Consider the following 15,823-nt stretch of genomic DNA (forward strand, 5'->3'; position numbering starts at 1 on the left):
CTTTGCCGCAACTAAAACAAGTAACTCCTTGAATCTCAGACTTACACTCCGTAAAATAGTGACCCTTCTGTCCACACTTAAAACAATTAACATTCTCTCGGCACTGCCCACTGTGCTTTTTCCCACACGTCTTACAATCAAGTACTGGCTTACTCATTCTCGTCGGGACAGAGTTAACTGATGTTGTACCGGGCTTAACTTGGGGAAAGTTCTGCCCTTTAAACTTTTTATTCTTATTCCTGCCAAACCAACGCTGGAACTTTCGACTTGCTATTCCTGATTCTGACTTTGCAGGTCCACTTTCAAATTTTCTTTTCTTTTCACCCTGCTCTTTTGCAGCTAATTTCTGATCACTTTCTATCACCAGGGCAGCCTGAACTACCAAAGTATATGTCTTGAGTTGTAAGGCTACAACTCCACTCCTTATTTCTGGCTTCAACCCTTGTTGAAACCGCTTTGCTCGTTGGGCTTCTGAACTCACATATTTCGGTGCTATACGGGTCAACTCTGTAAACTTCGCTTCATATTCCGTGACACTACTATTTCCTTGTTTCAGCTCCAAAAATTCCATCTCCATTTGACTTTGGAGACAAGCTGGAAAGTATTTTTCCAAAAACAATTCTGTGAATCTGGCCCAGGGAACTGGACCTTCTCCTTCTAGGGCTCACGTAGATTCCCACCAATAATTTGAATCATTCCTCAGAAAATAACTAGCATAATCAGTCTTTAAATTCTCACTCACCTTAGTGAGCGCAAACGCTTTTTCGATTTCCTTTAACCATATCCTGGCAGCAACAGGATCTACCTCTCCTTTAAACTCTGGGGGCTTCACTACTTGAAAAGACTTAAAACTAACACCTTGATTTGCCCCTCTCATCTCATGCTGCTATTGGATTTGTAGTTGCTGCTGTTGGATTTGCTGTTGTTGTTGCTGTATGAGCTGTTGTTGCTGTTGTTGTTGCTGTTGCAATTGTTGCTGCTGTTGCTGGAATTGTTGTTGCTGTTGGGCCAGCTGTATAGTCTGCTCACGCAACAAGTTCATCAAATCACTCATGGAAGGATCCCCAGCAGATCCGTTATTGGGCTGAGAATTTCTCTTTGGTGGCATCTCCTGAAACATAATAGTCATATTTAAGAAAATGGATTGCTCCAGCAGTTTATATTTATGCATCAGGAGAGCATTGCCACTAAGACAATATTCTCATCCCCCATTATAATTGGATCCGTCCTGAGTGAATGATTATAGTCTAAAAATGCCAGCAACATAAACAACAATAATAATAACAACAATAATAGCAACACACAATATATAAAAACTGAATAATAATATAAAGCAGCTGAAATACAATAACCAACAGAATCCACCCAGTACAACTGAAAATCCAACTACAAAGAACCATCCGAATACACACCAAAATTGACTGTTATAACAGCCTCGCCTACTACAACCTATCAAAACATAATATACATATACAAAGTAAACAACTACAGAACTCCTAGAAGTCAACTCTGAGCTCTGCATCCCTCTATTGTAACTCTGTCTAGCCACTACCACTGCCACCAATGGAACCTAGCTCAAACACTAGCCAGTTCACTAAGTCCTGATACTGCACCGCTCTGAACTCTGAGCTAATGAAAAGGTCAACAGACCTAGCCCTCTCTACAGCCATCTGGGTCAATGCTCTCACACGGGCTCGCACCTCAGGGGAAGGGGCAGAAATACCCTGAAATGGTGCAATAGGTACCTGGTCCAACTGGGCAGCAAACTCGGGACACTGATCTCTGATAAAGGAAGTATTCACCACCCTATGGACATGATAAGGGATCGGTGAAGAAGTACCACTAGGGGCCATAGGAGGTACCGGAGGTCTCATCATGGAAGAACTGGGACCGCAGCCGGGAGGGAAATCCCTGACAGCAGACACAGACCTGCGTACCCAACGGGGACGAGGACCAGGTCCAGGGATGTCTCGAGGCACAAAAGAAGGGACTGGTGGAGGAGGCATAGGGGTCTCCTCTGTAATAGCATGAAGAGGTCTCTCAGAATCTGATATATCCGAATCAGAAGGATTCTCCCGAGATGGAGAGCTCAAAATCGCAATAGGCCACTGCCAACATAATAATATACAGACAAGACACAACTAGGTCAAGGCAATTCGATCAAAACATTTAATAGATGCCAGGGTAACGCCGTCGGAACCCTCGACTGACTCTAAAGGTTTGCTCCTCTATATGAGTTGCTGACTCACACTTAAGGTCTCACGTTATCACCTACTTAACACAATCCCTAACCTGAATCAGGGACTTGAACCTGTAGCTCTGATACCAACTGTGACGACCTCAACCCCGGGGTCAGGAGTTGACGTCACTAAACACAATTACCAAAAATATAAACAATAAAATTATTATTAAAATATACTAACTTGACCCCAAACCAAGATCCAATCCAGGTTCAAGTATAATTCAGGTTCTCATTATTACAAACTCTTTATTCAATATCTAAGACACACTAACTTTATTCAGCAACTCTTCAGACCTCATGGTCTGATACAAACTACCTCAGAGGAGCCAGGTCCAGTAGGGGCGGAAACACGGGTCGGTCAGACTGATCTTCTAGGCATCTGCGAAATATACATAACAGTTTGCAAAGGTGAGCATAATCGCTCAGCAGTACCAAATATGAATAACAGATTAAAACAGTAATGTAACAATAATGGGAACAGAGCTGTAATCATGATATCAACATTTCATAATGATAATCAAAGCAACTGGATATCACTAATTAGCATGCTTTGTGAAAACAACATTGTAGTGTGTTGCGTAATACCAGAGTCAAATTTTTAGCATGCTAATCATTTTATAAAACCGTTGTATCAATCAATCATGCTATCATATAATTCACAAATCCCAATCAGATACATAGAGGATATGTGAAGACAGCTGATCAGGCTATCAACACCAGACGGCTCTAACTGCCATCCCATTTACCTGTTCCGGAACTCAGAGACTAGCTAGGTCTCTGACCTGCTGGACTAATCGGTTTTATAATGCGCGCAACCGAATTAGCCTCTTACGCCACCTCAATAGGCCTACTCTGGCCCCAATGTATCCCATATCTGACCGTTTTATCCAGTTTTCAAAACACTTGTACCTATCTCATTTTCAAAATCATTTAATTAACCAGCACAAATATAAAATCCATTTCGCACTTCATTACATTTGAGACACGTACCTTTCGAAGTTACTTTTCCCCAAAACAATTCGAAAACAGTGATTTTATAACTACAGGGGATACGTAACTTAAAACGTTTCTGTTCCATTACGAGAATAAAACATTTAGCTATTCATATGCACTGAATCATAAAAGAATGGTCAGGGGTACTTTCCTTGCATTCTTTACAAACCCTAAATAGCTTTCACGCTGACTTTGATCCTGGAACAACTCGACTGAGATCTACAATTACAGAATACCCTAATTAGTTATACCGACATGCTTGATATCCTCAAATCCTAATGACTCAAATCTGACAACCCGACTCATATTATTATTATACACATAATCATGTAATCACATCTCTCGAACATAAATAGGAGTAACACGTAACACATAATTATGTACGATTACAAATATATTTTTAGAAAATTTTGGCAGCAACTTCTTTATTTATAAGACTACCCGTCGATTATAATCGACGTCAACAATTCTCAACAATCCACAACATTATTCCGAACAACCCAACACCAATAAAAATTAATTATCTAAATCCAAACATATTTTACATAATTATTTGATTTTATTTATTTATAGAATTTAGGACTCAGAACATCGTCATCACCGTCCACCGTTGACTCACCGAAGTTCATCGTCAACGGCAGCACAATTTATTGGCGCCCGATATAATACGGGTTCCCAAATAAATCATACCGATTAATATTATTTTCTCGCCACGAAATTCTTTTATTTCACAAATGATACTCAGTTATTTCTCTGCAGAAAAATTAAGTAAATAAAAAGAATCAAAATCAATTTACAATAACCAATTCTGCTACACGAACAGGCCTAAACAAAACAATCCATAAACCCAACTGCAAAAACAAGCTCACAAAATAAACCCAATAGTAGAGCCCAACTGCAAGCCCAATAACCAGCCCAACCAAACACACAACCGTAACACTGCACATGTAACACACGCGCCATCGCGCCTCACATACACACACACACACATACACACACACATACACACATGGCACACACGTATATATATATGTATACCAACTGTATAAATCAAAGCAAATCCAACCGGAAAACAGGGGCGGCTCACCGGAGAGATCGCCGGAAAAACAGAGAAATGGAGAAACGAAGCCCAGGGAAGCAAAGTAAAAGGAAGAAGATGGAAATCGAGGAAAGGAGCCGAGCAAAAGCAAGAAACAATCGAGAGAGAGAACAGTGAATCGAGAGAGTTCAAGACACAGCCGAATGACCAAAGGGAAATAAGCCAAGGAAATAACAGGGCAGCCACACGTGTCCTGTTAAAACAGGATACGTGTTGGTTTATTATTAATCCAGACTTCTGAATCCCCGGAACCCAATTTATATCCCGATATATATATTTTAACGAACCAAGTAGTATCAAAAACACATTAAAATAAATTCCAACTAATCCAAAAAGATCCTACATATTCCGAACTAATTAAAACATAATTTTCAAAATTTTAAAAACAATTCTGAAAGCGCACTTTATACCCGCTCTTTAACAAACAACGAAATGACGCGCGGGTGAAATGATTCCTGAAAATTCCCAAAATAATTTTAAAATTCTCCGAATAATACGAACTTAATAAAATATAAATTTCATAATTTTTAAAGATTCCCATAATTAAATATGGATTTTAGAATTTAACACACTCAGAAAATTATTTAAAAATGAATAATTAATAAAATATTGATTTCTCAATTTTATAAAGTTCCAAAAATAATTATTGAAATTATAAAATTAGAAAACCAATTTTAAAGACAACCCAAATATTGATGGAATTAAAATTACAATAAAATCACTTTTACAAGCAAAATAAAATCATGTAACTGACTAATAAATCACACAATTCAATTCCACATATCAACAAATCATAATTAATTAAATAACAATCAATAACCGCTGCCAAAATCAATACACATCTTTTCTTTATTTACTTAAACTTTTATTACACTTCCAAATATTAGAAATAAAATAAAAATACACGAGTCGTTATATTATTTATGAAAATTGATCCAAACGGTACCAGTTTTCGGGATAATTATCCAAATCAGTCCAATTTGTACTGCGGTCTTGGTCTCAGCGCCTGGTTACACGTATTACGAGGTGATAATTGTGATAGTTTAATAAGAAGATCCCGTTTACCGAAAATACGAGTTTTATCGATCTACCCAAACGAATAATGTATCGAAAATGTGGCGCCGGGACCCGCACAGGACAAACCGTACTCCGGATCGAAAAAGTCGAAACATGGAAAATGCTCGGAATATTGCAATTAGGTTAGGAAGGAGTTCTCGGAAGAGTTTCGGGTTATAAAAACGTAAAAACGGATGACGTCGGCTGGTTTCCGATTGTATAAAATAGTTTATAGAGATTCGGAAAAAGAATTTATAAAATCCATATATTTCCTATAAAATCATAAATCAACATAAAAATAAATAGGATATGACAATTATCTATATTTTATTTTGGACATATAAAAATTAAAATACTCAATTAATATTATTTTTAAACATCCGAACACATATAACACTTAACAAATAATTCACAGAATAAATACCAGACATACATAATATTTATTTATTAACAAAAATAATTACACGATATATCCCAGATATTACATTTAATCTGTCCACATATCCAGTTTTATAGCCACCTTTGCTAGCTGAATTATACTGAGCTTTTGGTTTCTAATTATTCCTGTTGGAAGACTGTCCCTTGTTCGAGGATTTTTATATGGATATGATCGTCTCGTCGAGAGCTTTGTTTTGACTATTCATACGCCTCCATCGGATTCCAATAGCGTCCTCAAATCCTTGTTTGATTGCGAAGAACACGAAGAACACGGTTCTTTTCTCTGGATAATTATCAATTTAACTGTTTGCAAATGATTTTCCTGTACAAAATAAAATACGGTAAAGGCTATTTATAATTAAGGAAAATTAGTATCCCGTTGGATCATTTCGGATATAAAGTGGTACGTTTATTTATAAAAACTGATCCAAACGGTACTGGTTTTCGGGATAATTATTCAAATCAGTACAATTTGTACTGCGGTCTTGGTCTCAGCACCTGGTTACACGTATTATGAGGTGATAATTGTGATAGTTTAATAAGAAGATCCCGTTTACCGAAAATACGAGTTTTATCGATCTACCGAAACGAATAATGTATCGAAAATGTGGCGTCGGGACCCGCACAGGACAAACCATACTCCGGATCGAAAAAGTCGAAACATGGAAAATGCTCGGAATATTGCAATTAGGTTAGAAAGGAGTTCTCGGAAGAGTTTCGGGTTATAAAAACGTAAAAACGGATGACGTCGGCTGGTTTCCGATTGTATAAAATAGTTTATAGAGATTCGGAAAAAGAATTTATAAAATCCATATATTTCCTATAAAATCATAAATCAACATAAAAAAATAGGAAGATATGACAATTATCTATATTTTATTTTGGACATATAAAAATTTAAATATTCAATTAATATTATTTTTAAACATCCGAACACATATAACACTTAACAAATAATTCACAGAATAAATACCGGACATACATAATATTTATTTATTAGCAAAAATAATTACACGATATATCCCAGATATTACATTTAATCTGTCCACATATCCAGTTTTATAGCCACCTTTGCTAGCTGAATTATACTGAGCTTTTGGTTTCTAATTATTCCTGTTGGAAGACTGTCCCTTGTTCCAAAATAACTTGTTTCCGAGGTCCTTTGTTCTTTTGTTCCACAGCTTGAATAACTGGAACTTGAGTATCTTGCTCATCTTCACCTTCTTCAATGTCATGTACAATTAAGGCACTAGAACCATCAACCACATGTCCATGGTTTGCCTTTAATAACTTTCTTTGCAGCATCTCAAGTTCATAGGTTTTCAAGATTCCATACAGAACTTCTAGTGTCATTCTGCTTAGATCTCTCATTTCTCTGATGGTTGATACCTTCTATTCAAGATGGTCAGGAAGAGCTAGCAAGAACTTCAGGTGAACCTCCTCAGCTTTATAATATTTATCATGTAGCTGCAAGTCATTTATTAATTTATTGAACCTCTCAAAAACTTTAGTAGTTCCTTCTTCGGGCTTTTCCATGGATCCCTCATACTGAGACACCAACATTCTTCTTTGGTTGGACCTAACTTCCTCTGTACCTTCACACAAAATCTCTATTTTTTCCCAGATCTGTTTAGCTATATCACAGTTGACAATGTTGTTGTACATGACATTGTCAAGTGACTCTATCGGTATTAATTACATACCACTATCTAGAGAGACTTTCTCCTTCTCAAATTCAGTGTATTTTGAAGGGGGTTTAGGTGCAAAATGAGATGGGATAACCATGTCTCCATCTGTAGTTTCATCTATTCTTTCCATGGGGATGAAAGGGCCATTCTTGAGAATCTGGATGTATAATGGATTGGCTATCCTTATGAACAACATCATTTTCTTTTTCCAGAGTGTATAGTTGATTATGTCAAAGGCTGATATCTTAATACTGCTTATCTTCTGTATATTCATTCTTCCAAAATCTTGATCTATTTACTTTCAGATTTTGCTCTAATACCACTTGTTAGATATTGAATACAACACAGAGGAGGGGTGAATGTGTTTTGGATATTTTAGCTTTTTTAAACTATTGTGGATGGTGAACAAAGAAGATTAATTTGTAGAGATATTGTGTTTAATAGAATTAATAAAGCATGCACAACAAACACAGTATTTTCAAAACTCACTTAACTTTGTATTAAAATTAAGTATGGCTTGCTACAAATTTCTGGGTTCTTTATAAGTAAAGAACTCAGCTTCTTTCTTGAGAGAGTACAAGAAAATCTAGATATGTTTGTTATAAATGAAAAACAAAGGACCATTGTGTACTTTATACATTAGTAAACACAGGTTTACACAGCATGCAATAAGATGTACTAAACCCTACTTTAAGTTATCTCTAAAGCTTTCCATTTCTGGCTTAGTAAATCCTTGCAAATCTTGTAGATCTGTGACCTTCCTTTGTCAATTAATCTTGGCCTTTGTTCTTGCACTCTTTAAGATGCTTTTTTAGACTTTTCAATCTAAGTGATTAGATCGTTTGTTGATTGATAATCTTGAATCTTAAACTTGTCTGCATTCTGTACTTGAGGTTCATATCGAGGTCTCTAGTTTTTTGTATAGAGAACTGACGTCTCGATAAGTATAATGGCTTATCGAGATCTCTGATTTCTCTATATTTGTTTTGACTTGTCGAGGTCTCTAAGTTCTCTATAAGTGAACTTGACTTGTCGAGGTCTCCAAATCTCCGCATGTAGAAATGGCTTGTCGATATCTCTGAGATCTCTATATGCATTTTGACTTGTCGATATCTCTGAGATCTCTAATAAGAAATTGACTTGTTGATATCTCCAATCTTCATATCTTTATTTTGACTTGTCGATATCTTTGAGTTCTCTATATGCAGAAATGACTTGTCGATATCTCCAATCTTCATATCTTCATTTGACTTGTCGATATCCCTAAGACTTCTCTATAAGCCATTTTAGACTTCTTAATAAGTCATTCTGGAGTTCTCGAATGACTTCTCTATATGACCTGATCTGTGACTAGTAGATATCTTTACTTGGTACATTTTTCCTAAAACAGATTTATTCAACTCCAAGCTTCTTCACCTTTTCTCTAAGGCATGATCTTGTTGATTTTCTTCTACACTTTACACTTAGGCTTGAGACTTTTCACAAAAAATACTCCATTCTGATCTTTAACATTTTTACACTCAAATAATACAATACAAAATATAGATTTAGACTATCATACAACTAAATCCTAGGGTTGTCAATGTGACTTAGTCTTGTTATGATACATGCATGTCTTGCACAACAGAGAATGACAAGCTACACAGATCTTTGTAAAAGTAGGAATATTAGCTTAAAGACACAGGTACTTGTTTAGAAAAATGTTTTCTATTACTCATACTAATTATTGCACTACACCTAGTAACCTTCTCTACCTTACCTTGTGCTTTCTTTATGCATATGATTCTAAGATAGCATAGCTCCCTTCAATCATCTCTCTTAAATACCTCTCTCTATCTCAAATTCTGCTAATATTTTGTGAGTCACAAGTCTTTTATTTGTTTACTCCTCAACTTGGACATATTTCTTTTCAACTCTCATCAGTGTTTATACACCCTACACTCGTGAAGGACTGATATGCTACATATCTATTTGCATCATATTTGTGACAAAAACATTTCTTCTTCTCGAAGTTGTTAAAATGTTGCTTCTTCATTTATTTTTCGAAGTAAGCCACATTCTGCATTCAACACCAACATCTTCTTTTTAAAAAAATTTAAATTGATCATAGTATTATAGGTTTCTTCATCTTTCTTCTTTAATTTCATATTTAGCTCTTCAATCACTACTCTTTCTCTCTCCGGGTATGATGGATCAACCAATAAAAAATTACATTTTTGGAACATATCCTAAAAACATATTAAAAAAAAGGTTAAAAATGAATTCAATAGGAACAAATTCTAAAATTACCTTGTATCATCTACAAGCAAAAAATCTTCTTCATGGATCAAGGGTTCCGTCTTTCCATTATTCTTGAAAAGGGGCCGAAAGATCACACATACATTTTATACCATTAAAATAATAATCTAGTTATGGGTCTTTTTAATTTGAATTCGGAAAGAGTCAATGCCGAAAGAGTTTTTTAAATGAACAGTTTGAGTTTCTTGAAGTAGACATGAAAGCGATTAAATGTTGGGAGTGGAGTGGAGTCGATATAAAAGAACATGTGTTATGTATAATGGTAAAAATTTTGTAGATAAGGACTGAAGAATATATAAAGGTGAAAAAATGGTCACATCACATCACATCACATCAGTATAGCGCTACAATTTTTAATGCACTATCGAGTTTATATTTTGTAGCGCACTACATATTATAAAATATTAAAATTACTACATAGGTTAAAACTATAACTAAACACATTAATTTGACAATTAATCATCATTATTATCCTTTCCAACTATGCAAATTAAAATACTACAATACAATAAAGTAACACGTTAATCATATTAGTAGAGTGTATACTCACTGCTTTTCAGTCATTCTAGCTTTTTTAGTGCTTCTCAATGATGATATCATTCAAGTGGGGTTTTCAGAAATTATTGTAAAACTTTTCAGAAGTTTGAATAACTTTTTATGTGTCTTTTCATGCGTATTCATGGGACAATAAAATCCTTCTGCTGTAAATGCCCTATAAATTGAATATTACAGAAGTATAAGGCTTCACCTGCAAATCAGACACATCTTCAAATCGAATATGGAACCTTGTTATTGTGATATGGTGACCATTCAGAAGACTTTTTACCTTGAAGAGAATGCCATAGGACGATACGTGGAGTGTGAAGAGTAGTGTTGTCATTACAAACTTTGGATTGATGAAGCACTAAAGGAACGTGCAACCGTTGTGATTGAAACTTTGTACAGGCACATGTCAGACATGAAGGTAACATATAGTGATAAAATTCATGAGTTGAAAGAGAGACACATAGAATCAAGGAAAGCAATAAAAGAAGGCCCTAATTTAGGTCCAGGTCCAAAGTTCGAGCCTACATGCATCAAGTGGGTCAGATTATGGTGATAGTGATGATGATGTTCGTGAGGATGCTGATGGCCATAATAATGGTGTTGTTGTTATTGTGATGTATTTTGTAGCCTTTGCATCCTAAAAAATATTTACTTTTCTATGTAATAGAGTTTTTGCGTTGCAGGAGAAGCACAAAATATTGTGTTTGTCTACTAATTAAATGTAAATGTGTTTTTTATTTCAGTGAAAAATATGTTCATTAGCCATTATCAGACCTCCAAATGTCATAGTTCTACGTATCAAATTTTCATTAATTTGTCTTTTATGAAAGTATGACGGTTATACTTTTTATATGAAATTATTCACTTTAATTGGGCAAAGAAAAAAATTAAAAAAATTCTTCACAATCGCTACTTGAAGTGACTACCCTCATTTTTTTAAATGCAAAACCACTTTATGGAACATTTTTAAAAAAAGAAATTATCAAATAATTATTTTAGAGATTAGAATAATGTTCGGAACAAAAATAGTAAAGTCATGTCATAACTTGTTTCATTATTTGCATATATAGAAAAATTACTAACTTTTTAATATTTTTAAAACATGGAACAATCCATGCAAATTTTAAAAATAAAAAAAATTGTTCTTATAGTACGCTACACTTTGTAGTTGGTAAATATAGTACGCAAATTTTTGTTGAGCAATAAAAGTAGTACGCTGCATTTTTAGATTGTACATGTTAACATCTAGGCATCCATTTTTTAATCCAATGGTAAAGGATGGGTTGGCTTCTAAGAAGTTCATATCCTTCAGTGCCTGCTGAATGCCTCCCATACATTAATATATCATTGCTTTGCAACATCATTTTATCATTCATCAATGTTTATATTTATAAAACCTTTAAAATGAGATGATTCCAAAACAAATATAAATAGAAAATGTAGAGATAAATTATTCTCCCGTGCTTCTATATATACTTCAAGTTATAGAGTGAAATATTTTGACATATATTGATTCCATATTTTGTATTCCAAATACAGGGGATATTACTGACATTAAAAAAGTAGTGACGGTAATATTAAGTTCATATGCTAAGATAATTATTTTAAATTCCAACGGTATAAATTAAGAAATTGTAATGTCCCAAGAATGGATCCCAAATGCTTGTTGATAGGCCATAATATAAATGGGCCCAAATATAACCCAGAAGCCCAGGAAGAATGAGTCCAGATCCAGTATGAACCCCAAGTGGTACATGGACCCCAGGACCCCCAACGTGGCACACTCCAGGAGATGGGTAGACCACAGGAATCCTGGTAACATCGGGATATTCTCTCCAATAATTCATTTGTGAGTACGAGGTACACTCCTTAATCATGTCACACATTCTCCATTTTCTAGGTACCCACACGCCAGCCACCTTCAGGCACACTCCAGTGACACAACGCTTCTGGACACGTGTCCCGGTTGGGTACATTCAGGTACAATGGCTCGAGGACACTCTAACAACCAGGATTGAAAGTTCCAACCCCTAAGCCCTAATTGGAAGCCTATAAAAGGCCCTCAAAAAGGTGTTTAAGGTTAACAACTTTTACTCACCTATATAGTTATACACACACTACAGACACATACACACACACATATATACATATATATATATGTATATATATGTATATGTATATATATAAGTAATTACAATTTACCCTTCTTTCTAAACCTATTTCATTCTCACGTCGGAGGTGTCACGGGGATGCCACCCTCCTCTTGGTCTATTTTGCGGGAGCCCAACCTGCAGCTGAACCACTCATTAATTCTTATACTTGCATCATGGAGTCTGAAATTAGATAGAAAAAGGAGAAGACCCCAGGGAAGATTTGGGATTATCATTGGCGATAGAAGGAGGGGCTGAACCTCCTTCTTGTGGTGGTGTTGATTTCAACCTCTCCACTCCGTCTAGGAGCCTAGAATCTTGAATCCCGGTAAAATTGTTCCTATTTTTGTTAAGATCTCCTTCTCTAGTCTATTGAATCTTGTGATTAGTAGTGTAGATCTAGTTTGAAATATAAAGAGTTTTCTTGTTCATATTAAATCGTTGATTGATTTAAAGTTACGGTGTATCGATAATGGAAACTATGTGTATTGCTTGATATTATGAAAATGACCATAAAGAAGAACCAAGGCGTTGTTTTTGAGAAGCACTCATTAATAAAACCGAGGATGGACAACCCATAACCCATACCTCTTCTCAAACTCTCCAACCAGGAGACTAGAGATTCCACATTGACAAAGTTTCTCACAATCACACGAAATCTATTGGAACAATGTGATCTCGGCCCTGCATTTTATGATATATCTAAAGAGTGCGAACATAACATTAACCTTAATCGCTATGGCGTAAGCGATTCAAATCCACATCTTCTAATTTATTCCCTGATTCTCCTTGCACCAAGTGCGGGCTTCGATCTCCCAAGGTGTACCTCTCCTAAAAGCTCTGAAATTCCAAAACCCTAGCTGGCTCCTTGAGAAAAATGGCTGCCTCTCTCAAACCCTAGGATCTTATTTTATTTTTGTGTTATCGTGTTCTTACATTCATGTGCACTTCTAACTTCAGGAGAATTAAAATATTTATAGGCTACAATAGGGATCATGGACAATTAGGTCGGACCTCCTAATGACATTCTGGACCATGCCCAATGTTATTAAATATTAATTCAATTCACTAAAGTATTAATATTTGCACTACCTTTCCTAATATCAAAAATTAATTATTTAAATCAGCTCCCATATTATTTGTCTAGTAAATTCCCCATGTTTAAGATATCGCATGTCCATTAATTAAATTATTTATGACAATAAATTTAATCAGTATCTTTTATCCTTGATCATCCACTCAACCTTATAATTGTGCAAGAACAAATCTGCCTGCAGGACTAAAGCACAAATATCCTTATGAGCTTTTAATAGGACATTATGACCCAAATTTATTTTTCAGACACGGTATCCTTTTATAGTCAATATCCCACTCTGTACATAATGTCATTGCCCAATACATAAATTTTCAATTTAAAATAAATTACTTAATGTATGAATCAAGGCATGTGCATTAAATACAAGTGGCAATCACTATATCCGGATTAAGAACCTAAGCAATAATAATATCATAGAAACTTAGTTCTTCTTTATTGTCGGAATAAAGGAAAGAATTATTCTACTATTTTGTTCCCGTTCAATACATAAAGTATATAAGCATTATTCAATAGTAAAGATATACTATTTCTAAATAATACTTCGGCCCTTCCAGTGGTTTGTCTAACACCACTTAGATTGCGAACCTTTATTATATTATATAAGGAACTTGACAATCTAAACTTCTGCTATCCCATTTGATACTAGATTGTCTACAATATATAATATACAGACAATATGAAAACTTGCATTCAATATTCTTAAATGATTATTATAATAGTATATACTTCAAATGAATAGTTCTGTATAAACCCTAATAATCTCCCACTTATACTCAAGCTATCCTTTGAGTATATCAGTGTTTATTACAATCAATCCACTACCAACTATATAACTAAGTGACCAAGTGTCTGAATCCTATCGCTTCCACGTGCTCGTGAAAAAGCCTTAGCTGGTAAGCACTTCGTGAAAGGATCCGCCTGGTTATCCGTTGACGCTATATCAGCTACAATAATATCTCCTCACTTTATGAACTTCTGTATGAGGTAATACTTACGCTCTATGTATTTTGCTGCCTTATGGGCCCGTGGCTCCTTGGTATTCGCCACAACACCAGTATTATCATAATAAATCGTTATTTGCCGTGGAAAATTAGGAACTACATCCAAATCCAACAGGAAGTTTTGGAACCATATAGCCTCTTTGGATGCCTTAGAGGCTGCCACATACTCGGCTTCCTTGGTTGAGTCTGCAATGCATTTCTGCTTCACACTCCTCCATATTATTGCTCCACCTCCCAAACTAAAAACGCATCCTGAGGTGGACTTTCTCTTATCCTTACCTGTTTGGAAATATGAATCGTTATATCCCAGAGGCAACAAATTTGGGGACTTGTAAACTAACATATACTCCTTAGTTAGACGCAAGTACTTGAGAATTGTTTTTACTGAACTCCAATGTTCCTATCCTGGATTTGACTGGTATTGGCTAACCATGCCCACGGCAAAAGAGATATCAGGTCTCGTACATAACATAGCATACATTAGGCTTCCACATGCCAAAGCATAAGGAAATGCCTTCATGTTCTCTATCTTCTTAGGTTTCGAAGGGCACTGACTCTTTGATAGAGAAAATCCATGTCTGAAAGGTAAATTACCCTTCTTGGAGTCCTGCATGTTAAAACGAGCTAATACGTCATCTATGTAGGGCTCCTGAGATAAAGCCAACATCCTTTTCTTGCGATCCCTTATAACTTTGATCCCAAGGATGTATGCTGCTTCACCTAAATCCTTCATTTCAAATTGTTTGAACAACCATGCCTTTATTGAAGACAACATCTTAACATTGTTTCCAATGAGTAAAATGTCATCAACATAGAGCACTATAAAAACCACTGCATTTCCCTCATATCTCTTATACATGCATGCTTCGCTTGGACTTTGATCAAAACCATACGACTGGGCTGCCTGTTTAAATCGAATGTTCCAATACCTAGAAGCTTATTTAAGTCCATAAATTGACCTCTTAAGCTTACATACAAGATGCTCTTGGCCTTCCTTAATGAATCCATATGGTTGCTGCATATAGATGGTTTATTCAATACTTCCATTAAGGAAAGCTGTCTTGACATCCATTTGCCAAATCTCATAATCGAAAGGAGTTGCTATAGATAAAAGAATACATATTGACTTAAGCATGACCACTGGCGAAAAAGTTTCCTCAAAATTGATACCTTCTTTCTGAGTATACCCTTTCGCAACAAGTCTTGCTTTATAGGC

The sequence above is a fragment of the Apium graveolens genome, chromosome 4 (genome assembly GCF_009905375.1).
Source record: "Apium graveolens cultivar Ventura chromosome 4, ASM990537v1, whole genome shotgun sequence".
Taxonomy (NCBI): Eukaryota; Viridiplantae; Streptophyta; class Magnoliopsida; order Apiales; family Apiaceae; genus Apium; species Apium graveolens.